Consider the following 22,335-nt stretch of genomic DNA (forward strand, 5'->3'; position numbering starts at 1 on the left):
CTATCTTTTCTGACAAGCTTTCCCCCATGTTTCTTAATTATACCATCCTTCCTCCCCTTGTTGCACATTTGTTCGATCCAGCTATTGTTTGTATTGGGTTTTTTTTAATGGTTTTATGATGTAATGTTTTAGGTTGTATTCTGAAGTTTTAATTGGTGCGAGAAGATTGTTGGATGTTACTGGGGATATATGTTGTTATTTCACTGTATTATTTGTGTATGTTGTGAACCGCTATGATCTACCCAGGAATAGCAGTATACAAATAAATTATTATTATTATTATTATTATTATTATTATTATTATTATTATATAGGCCAAATAAAAAGTTCTCATGTCCTATCAGCAGGGAGTCTGGACAATGCATGGCCCAAAACCTGGTTCTGATATAAACTGTCCATACAACATCGAGCCCGTTCAGCAGCGAACATGCTCAGCACCAAAGCTATTATATAACATCCTTAAACATTTTTTAAAAAATTTACCTTTTACTCCTGATAGTCCCAGAAGTTTCGTAGCCCTCCATTGTGATGCCAGACATGTTTACAATGTGTCCCACTGTGCCACCCAGCATGGCACTACCACTGCCACCATGCATCTTGCTCTTTGAAGTATGAACAAGGTGCCCAGCCATGTGATTGGGTACAGTGGCGCTAGAGTCCCCTCAGCTTATTGTCCTGGGTGACTTCAACATCCATGCAAAGACTGCTCTGTTAGGAGCAGCTCAGAACTTCATGTCTGTCATGACAACTATGGGGCTGTCCCAAGTACTATCTGGTGACACCCATGTTGCAGGACATACTCTGGACCTGTTTTTTTGTTTGTTTGTTTGTTTTTTGCTCTGGGCAGGATGACGGTGATCAGGGAGCTGAGACCTCTCTGTAGTTCCATGGTCATGGACTGATCACTACTTGGTAGGGTTAAGTTCACTGGGACTTAGAGCCACTGCAGTGGTGGGGGGCTGATTAAGATGGTTCACCCCAGGAAGCTTATGGATCCAGATGGATTCCTGATGGCTTTTAGGGAGTTTCCTGTTTCCTTGGCAGGTTATCCTGTCGAAGCCCTGGCTGACCTCTGGAAAGGGGAAATGGCCTGGGCAGTGGACACAATTGCTCCTAAACATCCCCTCCCATGAAGTGGAGCCAAACATTCTCCCTGGTTTACTAAGGAGCCAATAGTGATGACATGAGCGGGACAGAGACTACAGCGATGATGGCAGAAGACTCGGAGTGAATCCAACCAAATACGGTCTAAGACTCATTGGAAGGCCTAGGGTGGGGCAATGGATGCAGCAAAGAAATTACACTTCTCTGTCACCATTGTGTCTGCACAGGAGAGCTGTTCCAACTAATCGGGGCCTTTTACACTCTGGCCTCCAAGAAGAAAACAAAGACCATTCAACACCTCTCTGTGAAGAATTTGCAAGATACTTTGCGGACAAAATCACTCAGATTAGTTCTGAATTGGATGTTGTAGTTGACACAGGTCCAGTGGATGTAATCTTGGTGCCTGCTTGTCCCATTTTATTGGCTAAGTTTCAATCTGTGCAGCCTGATGATGTGGACAGGAACCTTGAAGAAGTGAGGGCCACCATGTGCATACTGGATCTTTACCCTTCCTGACTCCTGAAAGGTGCTAGAGGGGGACTGGCTGAGTAGATAAGAGGAGTGGTGAATGCTTCACTGCAGCAAGACATATTTCCATCCAGCCTAAAGGAGGCTGTGGTGAGGCCATTACTGAAAAAGACCTTCCTGGATCCTGCTATCCTGGATAACTATCAACCAGTCTCTAATATTCCATTCTTGGGCAAAGTTCTGGAGTCAGTGGTGGCCTCCCAGCTCCAGGAGTTTCTGGATGAAATGGATTATCTTGATCCATGCACCTCCAAAAAGCCCATGAATATATGGGGAGTCTTTGAATTTCTTTGGGGTTTCTTAAGTGAGGAATCCTGAAAGGTGAGTTTACCAGTTCCTTCCTCTGAAAGCTAGCCTACAACACCTAATATTATTCCCTAGTGGTCTCCCAGCCAAGTATTAACAAAGGCAGGCTGACTCTGCATAGCTTCCAAGCGCTGATGTTGTTGGGCTGCAGCTCCCAGCATTCCTCGGCATTGGCTATCCCAGGTAGGGACTACACTGGTACCCCGGGATACGAATGCGCCGCGTTACGAAATTTCCGGGTTACGAAAAAAATCCATTAAAAAAAACTGTTCCGGGTTACGAAGGTTATTTCAGGTTACGAAAAATTTTTTGGTGCTTTTCGGCGCTTTTTCGCACCAAATCGCGGCTTTCGCTATTAGCGCCTATGGGGCTTCGGCTTGCGAATGCTTTTCGGGTTACGAATGGCGCCGCGGAACGAATTAATTTCGTAACCCGGGGGAGCCCTGTATTGGACTTTGCAGTCCAACAATAGCTAGAGTCCATAACTCAGTTCAGTGCAGTATATGTGCTGAAGAGAGCAGGGCAGAGAATGAAAATTGGAGCAAGGAAAAAGTACTTTGGACTACAGCTTCCATAATCCCTCTTTCACCTATGGGACTTGTTGTAAAAAACAACATCTCATTGGCAAGACAGCTTTGTAGGTGACTTAATTATGAAAATGAACACACACTTGCATTTATGGCAATAATGCCATAAAATAATAAAACAATTTGGGACAATAGACTTCAAAAGGAATTTCCCATCCCTTTACTTCCTTTGCAACTGAACCATGTAAAAATTGTCACACCCATGGGATCATGTGACAAATTTCTCGGCTCATAGGTAAAACAATTAAAGGAGCCAAGAAATCAGCAATTTGTGTCTTTAGAGAACCATGACAAAAAATCACCACATCACTAGACTCAACCCATTAAGACATACTGTCAAGAAAATGGCTGACTACTACAACATTTTTCACAATTCAGGGATATTTTTCAAAAAATTCAATTGTGTTTTAAAAATGTTTTTGCACAATATTTTGGCAAACATTAAAAATGTTTTTTGCACATTGGGTTTCACCAATAATGTCTGCATTTGCACAAAGAATGAGAATTTGCACACAAACCTGGTGTTTGCATTAAAAACACACTTTTTTTGCCCAAAGATTTGTGTTTGTGAATTATGAAAAAATACCAAAAAAGGAGAAAAAATCTTGTAGTCATACCCAGTAGGAAAACCACTGAAATTATTAATCCTTACATGCTAAGATAAAGCAAGCAAAGATTTACATCTCAAACAGGAGATACAGTAAGGGGTCTGTGGGCCACATGAGAAGGACCAAGAGGCCACATTCTGACTATAGTCATGAGTGTAGTCTGAGAATGGCATCATTTAATATGAGGGCATACTAATATGAATGTATAACTTTTCTTATTGCAAGTATTAGCTCCTTTGGGTTTATGTTGGACATAAATTAAATGAACAAACACATTATAGATATCTATGCTGGCCAAGAGTGAGTGAAAATAAATAGGAATGCTATGTTGTCATTTGACAAAGCTATTCCTTTTATTCAAGCACACTAGAGGGCTGTCCGCATGAACCAAAAAGCCCGTGTTTTCCCCAGCCTCACATTGCCCAAAACCCCAGGGCTAGGAATGGGCAGGATCATGACACACTGGAAAGAGATCTGGTGGATCTAGCCCAATCTCAGGTAAACAGCCCTAAATGCATGTCAATTTGACCTCCAATTTGGTATGGAGTTTCCTGGAAACTCCATGACAAACCTTGGCTGTTTAACCACCCAACTCCCCATGCTCCTTACCTTTCTGGGCTGTTGCTTCTCCTGGGAAGTTCCCTTATTACTGCATCACACACAGAAATGGAGCACTTGGCCACCTAGGTGAAATCAGGCACCCAATTTCTTCATCAGATACAGTGACAAGGGGCTTCTCAGTAGGAGCAACAACACAGAAATGTAGAGCATGCCGGTAGCAGGTCCCCAGGCCAGCATAAGAACCAACCCAGGCGAGCACTTGGGTCAGAATGCTCTACTCAGGGCCTAGGGTGCAAGGTACTTTAAAAAAGAAAAACTACCCAGTTTGATTATACCTAGCTATGTACAGTTTTGAAATCATGGCCAATCTAGGAACAGTCCATATCTGCTAGAATGTTTCAATGTTTGTAAATAATCACTGAAACTGATGTTGACATAGGTATTATTTTCCGACCAATACTTTTCTCTAAAATTGCCATTTTTTTCTCCCTCTCATGTCCTACACAGACTCCTATCATTGTTGTCAAATTAGTTTTCTTGTGCTGTTCCTTCTGTGATTGTTTAGGTATGATTTCTGACAGTTTTTTCGTGGCTGGTATTCAGTACTGCAGTTACAGATTCATAAACTAGAGTTACTGGTGCATAACTCACTTTTGTCATAGAATCATACAGCTGGAAGAGACCTCAAAAACCATTGAGTCCAACCCTCTGCCATGCAGGAAAATGCAATCAAAGCATCTCCAACAGTGAGCCATTCATCTCTGTTTTAAAACCTCCAAAGAAGGAGACTCCATCAGTCTCTGAGGGAGTGTGTTCCACTGTCAAACAGTCTCCCTAATTCTGAATAATCACAGCCCACTTTAACAGCCAGCAGACCCCAGTAACCTTCAGGATCAGCTTTTGGATCAAGTGAAGGAAGATGGTGATTGAGGTCCAAGGTGGATGATATTTTCATCCCCTTTCCACCAACATGTGAGGTGGTGACAATCATAAGTAGGACTCTAGCTGCAAGTCCTTGTTGCAGCATTACTCACTGGTGATTAGGCAAAGTGATGGCCCTGACAACCATGCTTTTAATTAAAAGTTTTATAGCTTCTTTTCATTTTCATTGGTTGCCATCGATTGTAGATGAGAATTCCTGATGGCATGCCTCTTACTTGCTCCTCAACAGCCTCTCTAAATGAATCGTTGTAATGGCAGAAGGAAACTGATCCAGTCTGGTTTGAAAAAATATAGTGTGAATGCTACTTGTATTGCCAACTAGAATAAGCCCATTAAGTGGATTTACATAAGGTATGGCTCATGATTAAACAATTGATTCAGTTGGCTTACTCCTGTTAGGACTATAAATAGGTTTCAGGTCAACAATATACACTATAGCAACTGCATTAGAATGGGCTAAAAGTTTAAATGCTAATATATCAATATGCTAAATGTTTCTAACTGTTCCATCATCTCTGGGTATTTCAGAAGAATTATGTACAGCAATTATGTTATTTTATGTGGAAAAATATTCTTCTAATTAAGTCTTATTTATCTCGAGTTTATAAATAGCTTCCATTTGTAAATCTTCAGTGTGTGTATACGTGTATGTGTATGTGTGTGATTCATGCATGAAACGTTATTTCAATGTTCATTATATTACTTTTGAAGCTGAATATACATACATGTGTGAAACAATAGATTTGATGCAAGGAACACTTAAAGTTTCATGCCTGCTTTTTGAAAACATAAAAATAGCTTTTTCCTATGCACAAATAAAATTAAATTTTCCCCAAAATGATAAATATGTACAGAATATCTTCCCCAACCATCATTCCTTTAAAAAAATGGTATTATTAATTTTAGTTAATAGTGACAACATATAAAAATTCTAGTTAGGCATTATGAGCTGGCCATCTTAAAGCAAGAGCATGTGTACACTATCTCAAGGGAAATTTATTATCTAGGCCACATGTTCTGTACCATATGGATGTTTCTGGGACCATCTGGACTCATGGATATTTAAAGCAACAAGACTCTTCGAAGAAGGACATATAACACATCTTGTGGCACAAATAAGATGCTGACATGAAGTTGCCACCATGTCAGCTGGTGAGGAACTCTTTTTTAAACATTTTTGTCTATTTGTATGTTTTAAGCTCTAAACAAACCATGTATAAATATAAAACACTTCTAGGGAAATTTACAGAACATTACCAATTGTGCCATCTTCATTTCCGTGCCTAGAATGATTGTTGGCATACACAAACAACTCTCATGGAGTGGTGGGGAAAGGGCAGCATTAGAGAACTGAACTAGAAGAAGTGTGGTCCCTGCATAGTGCTCTGTTCATGACATCTTAGTCATTAGTAGTGTTCGGATTTTTTTCCTCTGCAGTCCATCATTACTATTTAAAGACATTTAATTGGCAGGCATTGGTTGGTAGAAAACTCAATGAGGTTTGATAATTTTTGACAGTTTATGGGCTACTAGCTTTTTAGATACACCTTAGCTTCTTTTGATGTTGACTTGTCATGAAAGATTGGAGTTCTGAGTTGGTTCCGAATTCTGATTCTATGTTAATGGAAGGAGAGGTAAAGCAAGCTCATTCGTGTCTGCTGTACTGTACCTGAGTGTGAGACACAATGAACTCAATAGGACTTACATTTGAGTAGATGTATATAGGACTATGCTGTTGAAAAATATGTCTTCACAAGGCTGACCCTGAAATGTCTAACTGCTCATGAACTTGGAAAATAAAACTATAATATAACAAGAAGAGGGCTCAAGAGAGATGCAAGGAAAAGAATGGTATCCAGAAGCTTTTGAAACATTAAAACCTATCCTGTTGGGACAGGCTGTCTTTGGCAAACTTTAAGAAATCTGTAGCTTTTGCAACAATATTTCCCTCAGATATTATATCAATGAATCATCTTGAAAAGAAAAGCCTGCCATAAAGACTTGACATAATGTTAAAAGGCGGAATTATCAATACAATGGGATACTTTCTTTTCTTCTGTAACTCCTTAGGAATTAGGGTGTCAACATCAATTTACACAAGATGATTGCCTCAAAATGTTGAGGAACTGTTTCGACATAGATTAATGCTGCAGACGTGTTAGGAAAGAAGCCAAGCAACTTGGATTAACATTTAACGTGTACAAACGCCCAGGGGGGTGACAGCACTGTTAAAAATTCAGCCCTTCTCTTCTCATGTTCAAAACTCTTTGCCCTTCTGTTCAATAGAGGTATATTTAATTTGGCAAACCAGATGTTGGACATTCCTTCATACTGAAAAGTTGAGTAATAAAAAGTATTAATAACAATGGCAAATGCCAAAAGAAAACACCTATATTCTTCTGCCTTCCCTGGGTGACACAAATTCACCTGATTATGAGCAGGATTTCTCTGTTGACAAAATGTGAATGGATGTTTAAATAGGGGGTTGTAGAGACAGCCCCCAAAGGGTGGCATCCTGCCTTCCCTTTTGATACCACATGGTGTGTCCCCAATCCAGTGCTTTGCCGGACCTTGTTACTGGCTTTACAAACTAGTTTTATTGCTTACTATTATTTATTATTGTGACAATTCTAATAATTGTAATTGTCTAGAATACTATTTTTCATTGTTTCTTAGATCCCTTGGCTCAGATCCCATTGTTAGTTCCAACTGGAGTAGACCCAATCAATGGGATATCTTTAACTGTCTACTTTCAGCAGTTGATTCAATTAATTTGCTCTGTAGGAATTGGACGTAGGACACTGGGTGATGTTTTTAATGTGAAGACAAAATGAATATGGAACAATAGCTACTATAAAAGGTTTTAATCTGAACTGAGGACATGAATAGCAAAGGTGTTATACTGAGCAAATACCAGACCAAGGAGTTTATTACATGGGAGGGAATCAACCAAATTCTATGCAGAAACAGGATTTAAATCCAGGAAAATCCCACAAAAGCGGGATCGTTTTCAGATGTCGTCGGGGGCTTTGAGCATTAATGCGACATTAACCAGAACAAAAAGTAGTAAAAAGCAGTGCAATTTTGCCCACCTTCTGTGCAGGTTAATGTTGCATTAATGGTCAATGCCCCTGATGTGTCTGAAAATGATCCCACTTTTGCAGGATTTTCTCAGGATTTAAATCCCATTTCTGCACAGGATTTGGGCACTTAGAAGATTTTCACACGACATCATTAGATCGTTCCTTTATCATCCCAAAGTGTGGTGGAATTGTCATAACAGATAGACAATTCCAAAAGATTTTCACATGAGGCTGTTAGTGTTCTTAAAACGTTGATATATCAGAATTCAGCAATAAATGATTACAAAACAATTTCAAAACAGTTGAATTGCTGAATTCTGATATATTAACGTTTTAAGAATACTAACAGCCTCATGTGAAAATCTTTTGGAATCGTCTATCTGTTATGACGATTCCACTACACTTTGGGATGATAAAGGAATGATATAACGATGTCGTGTGAAAATCTTCTTAGTCTCCCATGTGATAAACTCCCAAGTCCTCTCCCTAGCTGCAAATTATGCAGAACTGAAAGGGCATGTTCTGGCATTCTACTGTTGCCAAGTGTGATGTAGTAATTTGAGTGTTGGACTAAGGTTGCTGTCATACTGCAGAATTAATGCAGATTATCAATGCTTTAATTGTCGTGGTCCATCCTATGAAATCTTGGGATTTGTAGATTGTTGTGGTACCAGAGCTCTCTGACAGAGAACACTAAATATCTCCCAAAATTACAAATCCCAGAATTCCATAGCATTGAGCCACGGCAGTTAAAGTGATGTCAAACTGCATTAATTCTTCTGTGTAAATGTAGCCCAGACTCTGGTAGACCAAAGTCTGAATTCTTGCTCAGCCATGGAAACTCACTGGGTGACTTTAGGCAAGACATTCTCTCAGGCTTCAAGGAAGCCAGTCTTCGAATTCGTCAGCATAAATCTTGCCAAGAAAAGAAAACCTTGCCAATCTTATGAAAGTGTTGCCATAAGCCAGAGTCAACTTGATGGCATATAGCAACAAGCAAAGTCATATACAACAATTAGTTATAGCTCCTTCCCTACCAGGACCTTATAGAGGTAAGCTGCAAGTGAAGATGTAAAAGAATTGTGCATCTTGTTCTCTAGTTGGAGGACTCTGAATCCTGAGTCTCAAATTATCTTGTAAATGTTTTGCAGATTGTTATCTTCACACTGCCAGGCTACCATGAAGCAGACTACTTCACAGAGATTTTCTCTACCATCAAGGCATCTGGAATTTGGAACACAGCACCTAGGATAAAACCAAAATAAAGGTATATATTTAGCTCCATGCATTTAGCTCATTACAGTAATTTCACATATATATCTCATAAAATATATTTACTAAAGTGAGTTTATTGAAGTGAATGATACATATTTGAAATAATCCTGCTCAAAAAGTAGTACAGACATTTGTGCATTTAAAGAAATGAAGTTATTTATATCATTTAAAAATGATGCACTGGTTATGGCAAAGCCAGGGATCTTTTGTCATATCCCGCACCCCCAAACCCTTGTTTTCGACTTTGATTTCCATAAGCTGCAGACAATGAGATAAATAGTGAAGGATTATGCAGTTTAAGCAAGAAACTATTACTCAACAAAATCACTTCCTTTAGCAAGACAAGTCAATGGAATATTGTACCATTTTTATCTGATGTAGTTGATGATCTTCTGAACTTATTTCAATCCTTCAAGACAGTTAACAGTTCAAGGCAAAAAATGAGATGGCACCTCTTACCTTCATCCATTCAAAACATGATCAGTTTGGCAACTGAATCAGTGGTGACTGCATAAACTCCAGGTCGACTAGAAATTTCTGGTTGTAGTTTGCTCCTCTATTCCATATTGTGACTCCAGTATACTTTAGACTGCCTAGATGCTAGAGGTGCAAATCCTAATTCCTGTCTTTAAAAGAAAAGAAAAGAAAAGAAAAGTAGGAGAGATGAAAATTGTGCTGTTAACAAAGCTGCAGTTTTTACATGGTTAAAACCAAACCAAATTTGAATATGGAAAATAAAACTGCTTAGTGAATGCTTCAGCTAAAATTTATTAGTATCTCCTGAAACACAGAGTAACATCTGACTTTAAAGAAACATAACACGACTGAACAAGTTGGCCTTGATTACAGGTGCAGCCACATACAAGGTGATTAAAAAATAATGGTGCAAAGCCAAATAAGAACAGCTTTACCTTTGCACTATTTTTAAATCACCCTGTATTATCATGATCTCTGTGCAGGTCTTAAATGTTTTTGCTGGCTTTTGCCCCCAAAAGGGTGTGTGCATGATTGGATAGCCACCTGAATACCTAAAAATATCTCAGTTGGCCTGGGAAAACTCAGAGAATTCATAGTAACACAAAATCCTAACTCTTTTGCTTTGGGGTTTAAATTTGGAAAGAAGGCAGACAGCTATCTCACCAAACCTCCCAAACTTCTACTGCTATTTTGTTCTATTGTCCCCATTATCCAAAACCATTGATCATGCTAGCTGGAGGTGATGGGGATTATAATCCAAAACACTAGGCAGGCACCATGGCAAAGATGTTTTGTCATATTGATGGTTTCCATACCAGTGCAGTGTTGAATCCACTGTATGTTTTAGTCTGAACCTGTTTAAAGGATCTAGGGCCTGATTTAGATGGGCCTTTGCGGCACCCCCGTCACATGCTAGGGGTTGGCTGAGGACGCACCATCCATATTGGCCTCACCTCTAGCATGTGATGGGGGCATCAAAACGGCAGCGCCCTGTACACACGGGCGCCGCCATTTTGACGCAATGAACACATAGCATCCACATGTCATGTCGTGCTTGCAATGTCACAAGTGCGCCATTTGCGCACTCAGGTGTCACAAGCATAACACAAAAAGAAACCGCTTTTTGCAGGTTCTTTTTCCGCCACCGGGAAGCCTCGTCATTTGGTGGCTGAGGCTTCCTGCCAGCGGAAATGGAGGCGGTGGCAGACCACTCTTTTTGGGTGGTCTGTATCCTGCCTATCCAACCTATTTTGGGAAGACAGTTGAGCACCTTTACATAGTTTTTTGTGGTTTTTTTGAGCTATGTGGCCATGTTGTAGAAGAGTTTATTTCTGATGTGTCTCCAGCAGCTGTGGCTGGCATCTTCATCTCTGAAGATGCCAGCCACAGCTGCTGGCGAAGCATCAGGAATAAACTCTTCTAGAACACGGCCTCATAACCCAAAAAAACAAAAAAACAAAAACCTATGGATGCTGACCATGAAACCCTTCAACTTCACAGTTCCTTTACAAGTTGGACTAAAACCCAAAGTAGATTAACAGCTTTCACTGATACCACAATGACAAAGACTTCTCCTTTTTATTATCTTAAAGAAGCAGATAGATTTTGCCCTATCACAAGCTGATTTGGAGAGAACTGTGTCTTTATACTTTCGGGTTAATTGGAAGGATGAAAGAGCAAGGTACGAGTCCCATGAAGACACTTCTTCTTTCTGATACTGTATTTTCTGTCACATGTAATAATTTTCATCATGTGATAGTCGCATCCTTGTGTATCCCTCTAACATTCACAGCATATCAAATCCATCATTAACTTGTTCAATCTGCCTTGGAAACACATTTGTTGAGGTTAAATGAACTCTTAAATGAATCTTATTCTGTGTTAATGCTACAGCATCACTGGTAAAAATACAGTGTGTAACCACAGAAATATCTGAGTGTGGTTATAAAGGGTTATCAGGTTAAAATGTTACTTGAGTTGTCCTTTGTTAAGAAATTTCCATGTTTGACAAATTACCTCATAAATCTGATGATGATGATGATGATGATGATGTAAAACAAAAGTGAAATAGGATAAAACAAAAGTTAAAGATTTGATCATTTTGAAAGCTTCTGTTTATGACACTGAATTGAGATGATATCTTTTTTCCCCTAAAATAATCTTTATCTTTAGTAGATAAATGGCTGTCTGATAAAACATTGTTCTCTAATTTAGATGTAGCTATTGAATTTAGCCAGCAATGATTGAGAATTTAATTTGGTTCACTGTCAATATGAATTTACTGTAATTCAGCAATTTCTTCATAAAATGATTTGAAAGAACTTTAGATCTAAACCCCTGAATGTGGGAGAAAGCAAAACATGTGGATTTATCAATTTCTTATGATTATATCAATATTGCATAGGGTTATACCCATACCATTTATCTGGCATGGCCATTCCAAGCCTGCAAGATGATATAATAGGCATAAAGATGCTATACCTGGAGGATCGTGCAATGCAATAAGAATGACCAAAAAAAAAAACAAAAAACCTGATTGAATCTCTCTAAACAGGCATGGATTGAACATTATCTGGAGTAGCAACTTCGTCCCTCCCTCCAACAATTTAGAGCTATTTATACATCCTCTGATTGTTATCCTGTGTTTCTTGCCAAGAAACATTTTGAAAGTCCTTTAGCCATCCTTGCTCGGATCTTGAAGATTGTCATGCCAGCCTGGGTCAGTTGCTGAAATGTATAAACAACTCTTTTGTGTGCTTGAACTTGAAAGAGAAATCAGTCATCTGTATGTGGTCTGTGCTACAGCAAAATGTAATTTTTCCCTCTGACAACGTGTTTATGGTTGTTAAGTTATCTTGATTGCAAAGAGAAATCTGTTTTCTGTAGAGAGATTTTCTAGCTTAAAATGTCAACTGCCTTCCCCTCCTTTTTTTCTTCTTTCTTCCTTTTCCACTTCCAGCTAATCCACAAATTGAGTTGATTCTTTGCTGGGTTAAAAAAGAGAGGTGGTGAGACAGAGGAGGACAAATTTCTGAAAACTAGAAATATGGCATCAGATTTACACTTTAAAGACTGTTCATCTTGTAATCCCTCCACTCACTATTATATATATTGTGGTGAGTTTTCTGGTTAAGCTCCCATATCAAGTCATAAGGGCCCAAAGGAATATTTGGTTGCTATGACTATCTTTTCCTAGAGACAGTACTTTGTTTAATTACTGTACATATGATAAAATAGTCTATCAGTGGGCAGCTTATTACAATATTTGCTGTTGCACTGGAAATGAAAGCCAAAATGGTACCACAAAAGTCAATGTTGTCATTTTTTATCTTTCTTATGTCTACTAGCTGTAGTGCCCAGTGCTGCTCAGGAGACTGATTAAATATTGTAAATGATTGTTCAGTTTCAGTTGCTCTTAATTATGAATATCTGTTTTGGTATTTCTCACTTGGTGCATTAGTCTCTGTTGCCCTTGAGAGAGTAAGTCTTCCTTGATTGACTGCCAAACCTACTACTCTGTATGAAAGAAAATAATAATAATAATAGGGGTACTCGCCAGACTTCTCTCAAAGTGAAAGTTGTACACATCACATAGCCTACCATATATACTCAACTATAAGTTGACCTCATGTATAAGATGAGGGCAGGTTTGGGGGCCAAATTGTGGATTTTGATATAACCCATGAATAATTCAAGGATAAAACTTAAGGACATGTAACAAAGGATCTAAAGGATGAAGGGAAAGAAAATAATATCAAAGAACTTACAACATTACAGCAGGCATAACTGTTTTTGTTCACACACACACACACACACACACACACACAAGGATGGGTGGATGAGAGAATAAAGGAGAGTCAGTGCTTCCAAAGCAGATTACACTCTTGCCTTTGACCAGGGGATGATTTCTTTTTATACTTTATATAAGTGTTAAAGTACAGTACCTTGACCCTATGGATACATTGACTCAGTTTTTTGAGGTAAACTTTTTGACTAAAATTGTTAGATATATACATCATTATATACAATATATGTTTAGTCAGACTATTCTAAACGCCCCTCCCCCTAAATTTGGGGAAAATTCCAAAGTGTTTATACATGGTAAAAATTCAGAAAAGAGACTTGTCAATTCAACTCACCTCACTGCAGTTCTTCAAATGATGTGCCACACTATGAATAAACAATAATTGGGATGTTTCTCCAGGAGACACTGCAATAAATTTTATTTATGCCACATACACTATATTGCAAATGAGGCCATTCCAAATATATAGTACTTTCCAAAGTTAGCAAAAAGCCATCCAGCCATTTTTGCATGGTGTAGTATGAAATTTTTCCTCCAAAAAGGCATGCACATTTTCATTCAGAAAGCATCCATGTCTCAATAGCAAACAACTATATAAAAGGCAATAAAAATATATAATAGAACAGCAGCTTCCTTCTGAAATCTTTAGGGTGTATAAATAGAATTTATTTAGGATTGTATTAAAAAACCAGCTATAATAAGAGTAGTCAAAGGGTGGCCCTGCAGCAATATGTAGATCCCAATACTGGTTTTCTTCTCCTTTAATCGGCAAACAACATCAACAATGCTATTGTCTCCCTTTATCAATTACCAGGTAGTTTGCAATCCACTACTACAGCAACTGCCATATGTTATCATGTCAGATCTCTCCTCGCACAGCCATATCCTTTCACTGCAATGAGTCAGAAGTGAACAGCATTGTAAACAAACACCTTTCAGTTTCTCCAATCTATGACTAGTACATCAGAGTCTCTTGTCAGTGTCAAGAAGGCTGTTTCCACTGAAGGAAAATAGAGGATTATTTCTTTTCTTTTGGCTCCAGGCAGTCCTATATAGTGCCAAAATGGCTTCATTTTTTAGTGAAGTGAAGAAAGGAACAACTCTGTGAAGAATTCCAAGCCTGGAAAGGTTTCTGAAGAACTGAGCTGTTTTGCAGATGGTCCTGGTGGACCCTTCCAACCATCTCGCTCTGATGTTTCCTTTTCTTCTAACCACAGCTCTTTTATAGAAAGCAACAGAAGATCTCTTTTAACACTTGAGTGTGCTACAAAGCCAGTGTCAGCTGGCGGAGGCTATTATGGTTTAAATGTATTTGGTGAGGTCAAAGGTTCAAATATCAGTGTAAATATTTGTCATCATAACTTAAAAGCCCATTTCACTGAGGTTCCTGTCTTTATTTCCCCATTACTGATATAGCACTTCCAACTTGACCAGAGGTTTTGTTTTGTTTTTTCACCACTCCCAGCTAATGATGGTGGTTTCCCCTCTCTAGTAAATTGGACTAAAGGACTAGAAATGAACAAGACTGCATTTATGCATAACTATGAAGACAGTTTCATCTGTTCTCCCCCCTTCCTTTACAATATAGATGACTTTTTTTAACCAGTGCATGCATTTTGCTTTGACTCTGCTTTAGGATGTTTAATTTGTGTTATTACACTATTTCGTGTCAAACCTTTAAAGCAAAAGAAAACCAACTTGCATGTTTCGCGTGTGTTTCAAACTGGGATGCAGGCCTTTAAGCTTTTAGTTCAACTGGAGCCCATAACCTATCTGTAAAACCTTTTTTTTTTTTTTTTGGGCATATTAAATAGTTTCAAAACAAGCAGATCATAGCACAATATTTTTGTGGGTTTTTCGGGCTATGTGGCCATATTCTATAAGAGTTTATTCCTGACATTTTGCCAGCATCTGTAGCTGACATCTTCAGAGAATGCTAGCATGGAAGAGAGTGTGTTAGCATTCTCTGAAGATGCCAGCCACAGATGCTGGCGAAATGTCAGGAATAAACTCTTATAGAACATGGCCACATAGCCTGAAAAACCCACAAAAAACTATGGATGCTAGCCATGAAAGCCTTCGACTTCACAATATAAGTTGCTTGCAAAACAGACATATTTATTTAACACCTGATCCCAGAGCCCCATAGATTTTCCACCATCTGAGCCAAAGCACCTGTTTGAAGACCAGGGGTGATAAAAATCATTTTGCTACCTGAGGCAAAGGAGGGGAAGCAGCCCAGGGAGCAGCCATTATGACAGTAATGGGCAGGGGGGGATATGGCAAGGGGAGTCACCCCTATTATCAGACCCAGGAAGTTTTGGTTGCTCCCAAACTGTTCCCCTATTTCAAATAGTCTGGATAACTTTGGCAACAAGCCCCCTAGGCTGCAAATGCTGTGGTTCAATGCCAGGTCAATAAATGGAGGGAAAAAACCCATCACTGATCCAGAACTTGATCCTGGATGAGCATGCTAACCTGCCTTGTATTATGGAGACCTGGCTGGATGAAGCTTGGAGGCAGGGGCAAATCTCTTCCAACTTTGTTCACATAGGTTCACTGTAGAGCAGCAGGCAAGGCCTGGGTGGGCAGGAAGGGAAGTAGACTCCATCTCCTTCACCAGGTGCCCTGTCCCACTGTCTGCTGAGTATGAATGTGTGTTTTTGAAAGTGGGTGACAGGGACAGAATAGAGATTCTGTTGGTGCACCTTGCATCCCATTGCTCAAGGGTGTCTCTTCCTGAGGTGGCTGAGTTGGTCTCAGCTGTGCTGTTGGAGTCTTGGGAGCATTACACACCACCTAAAAGCAGCAGTCTGCCAGCGCTGCCAGTTGCTCTGCAAGGGAGCCACAGCAGCCAAACCGCACGGCTCCCTCACGGAGCAAAAAGAAGCCCCAAAATGGCGCTTCTTTTTGCAGCGTGGTTATGATGCCGCGAGGCACCAATGGCGCACTCGCGGTGTCATTTGCACTGTACGACGTGCGGACGCAATGCATCCGCTACATCAAGATGGCGGCGCCCATGTGGAATGGGCACCGCCATTTTGTGCACGCTCCGCACATATTAGGGTTAGGGGCATCAGGAAGTGATGCCCCTTTCTAACCCTAGTATGCACAGAGTGTGTACTATAGGCCCGTGCAGAACGGGCCTTTGGCTCCTTAGTTTGTTGTCATGGGCGAGGTGGGAGAACATTAACATTCATGCAGAGACTGCTCTGTCAGGAGCAGCTCATGATTTCATGCCCACCATGACAACAATGAGGCTGTCCCAAGAAATATCTCATGCTACGCATGTTTCAGGACATACTCTGGACCTGTTCTGATCATGATTATGGTGATGTGGTTATGGAAGAACTTTCTGTAGTTCTGTTGTCATGGACTGATCACCAGGTAGCATTTAGACTTACCAGTCTCTGTAGGAGTAGGGAGCCAATTAAGATGGTCTTAAGGAGCGTTATGATTCCAGATCATCTTAAGGAGAAGAAGACTTATGGATCCAGATGGATTCCTTATGGCTCTTCAGGAATTTCAGGTTGCCCTGGCCAGTGATCCTGGCTGATCTCTTGAATAGGGAAATGGCCAGAGTGGCGGACATGATTGCCCCTCAGCATCTCCTCTCATAAAATGGAGCCAAATAAGCCCCCTGGTTCATCTTTCCTTTCCATCCCATTCTAAGGAAGCTGTCTCCATACTGAAACAATGTCTGCTGTCAGTAATGGACTAGATGAGGACAAACTTAATCCAGACAAGACAGACGTGCTCCTGGTCAGTCATAAGGCAGAACAGGGAATATGGACTCTGCCTATGCTGTATGAGGTTACACTCTCGAGCTTGGGTGTGCTCCTGGACTCAACTCTAAGCCTGGATGCCCACGTTTCAGCAGTGTCCAGGAATGCATTTGCACAGCTAAAACTAGAGTGCCAGCTGCACCCATTCCTTAAGATGTCAGATTTGGCCATGGTGACTTCATCCCATTTGGAATACAATCACTCCAAATGGGACTGCCTTTGAAAACTGTTCAGAAACTTCAGCAGATTCAGAATGCAGTGGCCAAATGCTAACTGGGGCCAGTTAGAAGGAGCATGTAACTTCCTTGCTGATATAGCTCCACTGGCTAATGGTTCATTTCTAGGCACAATTCAAAGTGTTGGTCATGATCTCGAGCCCTATACAGTTTGGACCCAGACTATCTGAGGGACTGTTTATCCCCACACAAACCTGCCAGTGTTCTAAGATCTACATGGGAAGGCTTTCTCCTGGTCCCATCACCTTCTCAGGGTCACTTGGTGAGAACAAGAGGGGGTCTTTTCAGTAGCTGATCCCAGCCTCTGGAATACTCTTCCATGGGTGGCTAGACTACCCACTCCCTGCTTTCTTTTCACCAGCAGGCATAGATTTTTTAAAAATTCAAGCAGGCTTTTAATATATGATATTTTTCAGGGAGACTTTTATATAGGATGCTTATTGTATTTATGATTTTAATCTTTGTATGTTTAATGCAATTTATATTGTTTTAGTAATACGATCTTAATTGTTTTAAAAAGTTTATTATAAAGTTTTGGCCGATTTTATCTGTGAGCTGCCTTTGGTCCCTTTCCTGGACAAAGGTGGCATAAAAATGACATAAAATAATAATAATAATAATAATAATAATAATAATAATAAGTTCATGATGTGTAGGGAGTTTCATTTTGTAACATTTCATATATACTTATATATGCTAGTTGAACTACCATTTGATTCTTATTTCAACACTGGCAAATAAATGACATCCTCTGCCACATTTAAGGGCAGTAGGGAATTTAAGAGATAGGACAAGCACATATAGCACTATCCTCCAAGAGAAGGTAATGGCCAGGGAGCTGTAGGTGCCTCTCATCTGCCACCTGAGGTGGTTGCATTCCTCTGCCTAATGGTAGGGTCAGCCTTGGTCACTGTTAAAAGGGACTTCATGGGAAGGAGCATAGAGGAGCTTTGTTTCTTTCCCCAGGGGTCTTTGCAATATACATGACATTTCTTTACCCATGTCAGTCTTTCCTGTCTGTCATAATGACAGGCATTCTCCTGGTAATTGAAAAGAAAAACAGTTGACACATAGCCCTTTTTCAACTACTCTCCTCACAGTTCCCATATAGCTCAATAAGACACTCAGGGGGACTTTTAAATGTCTCTGATGTGCTACCTTAACATTTAACAGGGGTTTTCCATCTGAATGAGACACCAGGAAAGAAAATTAACAGGTCATGAGCTGCCAGGCAAAGTAACGGAGATTGTGAGGATGAATGAGTGTTGTGATGATGATGTGTCATCTAATCAATGCAATGGTATCTAGATCAATGCATGGACAGACACAGGGCAGGTGGAATTGGATAGAAGACAGAAATTAGGAGTGGCTTCATAATATTATTGCCCAAAAGTAACAGACTGAGACAATGCTTTTAGTGTCACTACTAACCTCTTCTCAATGTACTCATTTGATACTGAATGACAGCAAGAGCAGGGAAAGCAAAGCTAAATAGTTTGCTGTCTTAAGAGATCATTAGCCTTATTAGCTTAAACAAAGCAGAAAATGTTCTAAAATATTAGAAATGTGTCAAGTACAATCGACCCTTCTTATACACTGATTTTTTTATACATTTTTATACATGGATTCAAGCATCCACAGTTTGAAAATGTTCAAAGAAAGTATAAATTTCAAATATCAAACCTTGATTTTCCATTTTTATAAGAGACACCATTTGCCATGTCATTATATTAAATGGGACTTGAACATCCATGGATTTTGTTATCCACAGGGGATCTTGGAATCAAACCCCAGGGTATAACAAGGGTCCACTGTATTATCCCCTCCTCACAAACACACACACACACACACACACACACACACACACACACTTGTGCTCCCTTTTTGAACATGATGGAAAACTATGATTTAACATTATATGGATGAATATCAGGGTCCTTTCACACTACACATTTATACTGTTATGATTCCACTTTAACAGTCAGGGCAGCATCCTATGGAATTTTGAGATTTGCAGTTTAGGGAGGAGTAAATAGCATTCTCAGCCAGTGAGATCTAGTGTATCACCCAACAACAAATTTCTAGATTCCGTAGGATTCATGGCTGTTAAAGTGGAATCTTAGTGCTATAACTGTTTAGTCTGAAAGGGGAGTTAACCTCAGATGCTCTTCCTCCCTTCTTTTCTGCAGAATGGCTGTAAAGAAGAAATTAGAAGTGTTTGCTGTAGTTAGACATAACACTAGACTGTGGTTAGTAAACAGAGCTCAGAAAAGCTGGTTTGTGGGCCTACATTCCTAATATTCTCCAACCAGCTTGGTATCTTGTCAGTACTGACTGAGGGATCCTGGGAGTTTCCTAAACTCTGCTAGTTAAATAGAAATAAACATTTACAGTTTTCTCAAAGTCACACTGGAGGAGGAGAAGGGAGGTAGCCCTGATAATTCTGAATATACTTTTATAAGTGAATGCTACATAGTACTGTGTTCTATTTCAGTGATGCCTCTGTCATTCATATAAACAGAAAAACTTGGGAAGGGGGCGATCTTATTGTCAAATTGATAACAAAATTAGTTCATCCTGCTCTTGCTTTCCTGTCAACCATCCTCCTCAATTTTTATAATTCAAAATCAAGATCTCCCTCTCTCTCTCTGACAATTGATTTACATCATCTGTTAGCCTCTCTTTAAAATAGGTAAGTTGATTCACGTAAATAGGGGGAATGTTAGTTGCTTATGCAATCCTGCCACTAGATGTACATGTTTAAACAAGTAAACTAACAAGAGGCCTTGATCTATAGATTTTAGCAATCAGATTATTTGATGGGGGATAAATTGCTTGTTTGGGTAACCTGGTACTAGGTTATTCAGAGTTTTCTGTGTTATAAAATGTATTATCAAGAACCTAGGCTGATAACATATTGGCAGCCAGTAAAGTTATTTGAACAAAAGTATAACATGACTGCAGTAAACTGCCTTACCTAACAATGCAGGAACCGGCTTCTAAACTAGCTACAGTTTCCAGGGAAGTCCCACATTGCAATAATCTAGTCTTAAATTTACAAGTGTATGGATTGCTGTGGTCAGAAACAGCCATAGCTGGAGTACAATGCTTCTAGCCCTTTGTGCAACATCTGTTATCTAGAAACAGCAATAGATAAAGTGCCAAATGAAGTTCATATAAAGCACTCCAAGGGGCTATACAGATCCACCGCTTTCCTGGTCAGATCAGAGCTGCAGCAGCCTCACACCGTGGCCCCAATCTGGCCTCTGGAGGGTGCAAAAAGGAGTCACAGGCCTGGTACAGACAGGCCAAAATAAAGCTGCTTCGAGTCACTTTGGACGTATGGTATTTCAATGATGCATGCGTCCTAACAGTCCAAAAGCCGCACCAAAGCCACACTACTGTTCTAAGGACTGGAGTGCAACTTTGGTGTGGCTTTTGGACTCTTAGGACGCATGCATCATTGAAATACCATACCTCCAAAGTGACTCGAAGCAGCTTTATTTTGGCCTGTCTATAACAGGCCACAAAAAGTGGCTCCTTTTTGCACCCTCCAAAGGGTGGCATAGCCACAGCAGCATGACTATATGGCGCCCCGTCATGCTGCATCATCTGGATGTAGCGCCAGAATCATGCCATGATGCTGCACGCCATCTGGAATGGCATGTGGCATTATGATGCCCTGGGGCAGAGTTAGGGCATCCAGTGACAGGATATTGCACCCTGACTCCACCCATAGGCCAACACAAAGTGCTGGTCTGTACAGGGCCCTAATCACTGAGACAAACTTGTCAGCCAGTGGCAGAGATGCTAAGTACTGTGCCAGTAGGAAAGACCTTGAAAATGACACCCACACTGGTCCAATCTTGAAGCTGGATCTACTTAACTCGAATTCCTGACTAAGGCTAGAAACCTATACTGATTGACTGGTTGGTAAACTCCATTAAATTATATCAACCTTTCTTTTCTGAAGACTTGCGTAGGATTACACTGTAAAGTCCCAGTGAAAGCATATATACAACTATACAGAGCATAAAAAGAAACAATAGAAGAATAATAGAAAGAGATCTTCTTGGTCACAAGATACACTGCAGGAATCATTTCGCAGAATTAGCATTTACTATAGCTGAGGAATTAAAGAGTGGTGAAACTGTCACTTTTTTTCTTCAGATGAATGTTTTTACTCCTTTTGTGCTTACAGGAATTTCTCATGAACTGCAGTGACTTCCATTTTCAAGCTGTAAGTGTGTGTGTATATGTGAACATGTACCGCCTATTTTCGTTCTGCCTGCAGGGAGACATTGATATATCCATCACTCTTCACCCCGCAAGCAGCAATATTAACTCACAAGGTGCATTTACACCTTCCAAAAGAAAAAAACAAAATAAAAACCTGAGTATATATATATTTTTAAAGCTGAATGTTGATAAGGATGTAATATAAAAGAACGGAAAGCATGTAGAGACAAAGGCTGCCAGTGACATGCAAACTAGATTCCTATTACCATATTGTGAAATCTTTAGCAGCTCTTCCCTTCACTTTTCAAATAGAGTTCATTACCCTTTCCCTACATTCGAACTGAAACTGAGTTATTTAAGATAATTCCTTACCTGAATCTGAAATTAAATAGATTTATTCACTGCTTCCTTCAGCAGTTTTTCAAACACCACATGGAGCAGAAATTGCTAACTACAGAGCACAGCATGTTTTTATGCTTGGCAGTCAGATGTTGTTTGATGAGCTGGTGTCTTGTGATCAGCAGGCATCTGAGTTTGTTATTTTTCCATGTTTCTAGTGATACATAGTCTTTATGTGCAGAGAGAAGCTACAACTGAAAAAAAAAACAGAGTCAAATCACCATGGAGCCTTGAGCCACTCACTGTCCATCAATCTAATCTACCTCAAAGGGTTGTTGTGAAAATTAAAATGGAGAACAAGGAGCTTCCCTGATCACCTTGAAGGAAGAGCAACATATAAATATAATAATAAAATCTTAACAAAAGTTAAGCAGTTTGAACTTTGGGGCGCAAACACGTT

This window comes from Sceloporus undulatus, chromosome 3, assembly GCF_019175285.1.
Source record: "Sceloporus undulatus isolate JIND9_A2432 ecotype Alabama chromosome 3, SceUnd_v1.1, whole genome shotgun sequence".
NCBI lineage: Eukaryota > Metazoa > Chordata > Lepidosauria > Squamata > Phrynosomatidae > Sceloporus > Sceloporus undulatus.